Source organism: Amphiura filiformis, chromosome 18 (genome assembly GCF_039555335.1).
Source record: "Amphiura filiformis chromosome 18, Afil_fr2py, whole genome shotgun sequence".
Taxonomy (NCBI): domain Eukaryota; kingdom Metazoa; phylum Echinodermata; class Ophiuroidea; order Amphilepidida; family Amphiuridae; genus Amphiura; species Amphiura filiformis.
The window spans coordinates 12,948,570-12,951,959 of NC_092645.1; positions in this window are offsets into that span (position 1 = coordinate 12,948,570).

The following is a 3,390-nucleotide window of genomic DNA, read 5'->3' on the forward strand; positions in this document are numbered from 1 at the left end:
AAAAAAAATGAAAGAAAAAGTGCCCTCTGACAAAAAAATGAAAGAGAAAATCAGGAGGGCAAAGGAAAAGAAAAGGGCAAGGAGCCCTTTTCTAGCAAAAATTCAGGGCCAAAATAGTGTAAAATATAAAATTGTTCAAGCTTACGCCACATTTACATTGTAAACAATAAAGCCCTTTTTAGCGGGATAATGGGCGAAAATAGTATAAAATACAATTTTTTCGCGCTACGCGCGCACATCATTGCAGTAAGGCCCTTTTCGGGAAGCTCGAAGACATACAGTATCTATGTATTGTATGATGCAACTGCAATTCTTTTCGCTCTGTGCCCCAAAAATATTATTTTCCCCCTGACTAAGAAAGCTGGCTACGCCCTGTTTTAAATGAAATAGCCAAATAAATGTCTTGCTCAAATTTGTAATTTAAAATGTTGATTTGGGTAAATAGAACTCTATTGTAAACTAATGAAAAGTATTACTGCACTTTGAAAAGGGCCACATCATAGACTAATAATAACTGCAGATGCTAAACCAACTGGCAAAGAATGGTCGCCGCTTATGAAGATGTGACCATCCACGACGAACCCAGTGTAAAGTCGCTGTGCTTATTCAGAGATATGGACCTATAAGTATTACAATAATCAATAGAAAACAAAGGAATGGAAATTTCCATTGTCTAATAACCTAAGATACTCAAAAGTGCGAGTTTACACTGGATTCCTTGTGGATGGTCACGTATGTGAAAATTCTCATTGCATTACTCTGCTTGTTGATGCTCGATCTGTACTTTCTCATCTATGGGCTACATGTATAAGCCAGATGAATGGGTTATTCTATTTGAAATCCATACACCCCCTGTGGAAAACATGACCTTAATCTTCCACAGGGAGTGTGTATTTCAAGTGGGGCTACCTGCAGTGTTCAAAATAGGGCCGGTCAGCCGGCCATTGGCCTGTAACTTTTTGGTCTGGCCGGTAACTTTTCTAACTGGCATCTAGTTGCCAACCCGGCTGGCCGGTAACTTTTTATGGTCAAGCCCGGCTGGCCTGTAACTTTTTGAGGCATATTTCGAACACTGGCTACCTGAATGGGTGACTCCATCTTGATTCAACTGGAATAGCTTGAGCCCAATGAATATACAACTTTCTAGAAATTAAAAATACTCATTCCTTAAATTAAGAAATTTTGCTCTTTGCAAATAATGATATCTGACCTAATTTAAGAATTACTTATTCAAAATAGTTTGGCTCACTATGGACCTCCGCACCTTGTGGACGATTTAGGAATTTCAACCCCAAGTTATATAGGGTTCAGAAGCAAAAAAATCTTACATACATAGCCCGTGATGTTTGTATTTGAACTTGAACACAAAGGTAGCAATTTAAGCCATCAAATACATACATTTACATCTACTAATATGTTTTGTCAGCAAAAGTATTTGCATTCTCATTAATGTAATGAAAACCTATGTTCCAAGTGCAGCAATTTATTTTGAGAGAACATGTTATGAAATCAAAATTTTGTAAGTCAAGCAGATTTCGGCAAACTTATTATTATTTTAAATTTGCACTATTCCAGTTGAAATTAATACACCATCTATGGAAAACATGACCTTAAACTCTCACACAGGGAGTGTGAATTTGAAATCACCACCCCTGTGTGGGAGATTAAGGTCATGTCTTCCATAGGGGTGTATGGATTTTAACTGGGATAGCCCAATTATCTTAGCAGCTAAGAATAATATCCTGGTTAATATGCAAAATGTGTCAACGGTGAAAATAAATTATCATTCAAGAATGACTAAAATATACTGTCCGAGTTACTCTCTGTAGTGTACATGTATCTGTTCCCGGATGCCTCCGAGTATTTGCCATAGAAGTGATCCCATAATCGGATTAACTACCATAGCAATAGAGGAATACAATTTTTGAATAGATCGCCCTGCACTACAAGCAGATTGCAATAATCACCTGTGTATGTCTGCAAACATAGATTGAAAAACAATACAGCTCTTTTCAAAGATACTAATCTTACAGGTGTGAGTAATCGGCCTTTCTTTGACATCTATGGTTCAATGCATCGGTACCGCGTGAATGTTGTAAGGGCGATAGTCAAAATTGTATTCCTCTATTGCTATGGTAGTTAATCCGATTAACTACATCACTTATACGGCGAATACACCGTGTTACAGGTAATGAGGTATGAGAATAATCTGTTTTAAAATTGAATTCAGTTTGTTTTTTTTAGTTAAAATTTCCACAACTTGATTTAATTTCAGCATGTTTTTGGTACTTTTTGCCCAATTTCACATGCATTTTCAGTTTTTTAAGGAAACTACAGTCTCGTGCCGGAGTGCAAGTAATATAGCACCTGAAGGCTAGCACCACAGACAATTGGGATTTTTTTATGTCGAGCTGTCAGCATATCTTGGCATTAACAGCTGAAATCTAGGAGATAACACTGACGAAAATTCGGCCAGGCACAAGTGACCTGGTGAAGGGGGTCGCCATAGATAGGTCGGGGTATTTTTACAGGATGGACAAGTGTAGCCGACAATATTTAATAAGTCAATGTTCTTGTTGCAGACGCCTCAGTGTCATTGGATATAGACTAGGATGACAGTAAAATGACCCTGACCAGGCTGTCACCGGACACTCACTCCTATTACCTGTGGCATCTTGTATCTGGTTTATTTACAAAATGACATGCAATTGAATACCTGAGTGGAAGAAGGGCCCAACTCCATCAAAACTGTTTTTGAGATATTAAGAAAAAACTTAATATTTGGAAAAGTTTTATAGACAAAACATTTTCATCTTCAGGGGTATTTAATATATGAACATACAATAGTACATAAATTGAAATTATATTTGATGTTTCCATGGCAGCGGTACAGGTCTTAATACGAGTTGGAGTTGGGCCCTTCTTCCACTAATATACTGCAAGTGCCAGTTCTGTGTTATAAATAGCTACAGACATTACGTAATCACCATTAATTGCACAAGTAGAACTCAATAATATGTTAGCAAGAAAATTTATTGTAGTGAAAAGCAGATTTCATGGATGAACAAAATTCCTCTTTAACCCTATATTTGTGGAAGAAGGGCCCAACTCCATGGAGTTGGGCCTTTCTTCCATGAAAACTATGATTAAGTGTACGTGAAAGACTATTTAGAGAGTGGATTTTGGCTCATCTTTCACACACAAGGAAGATCAGTCTGCTGGCAATAAAATGCTGAGTCTAACTCATTTTTGTAAAAAATTGGAGTTGGGGCCCTTCTTCCACTCAGGTATTCAATTAGATAATTCAATTAGTAAGGCTAAATGTTAATGAAGAAATTAATTTAGTACAAATGTTGGCATGGTCCTGACTGTAAGCATACACAAAATTAG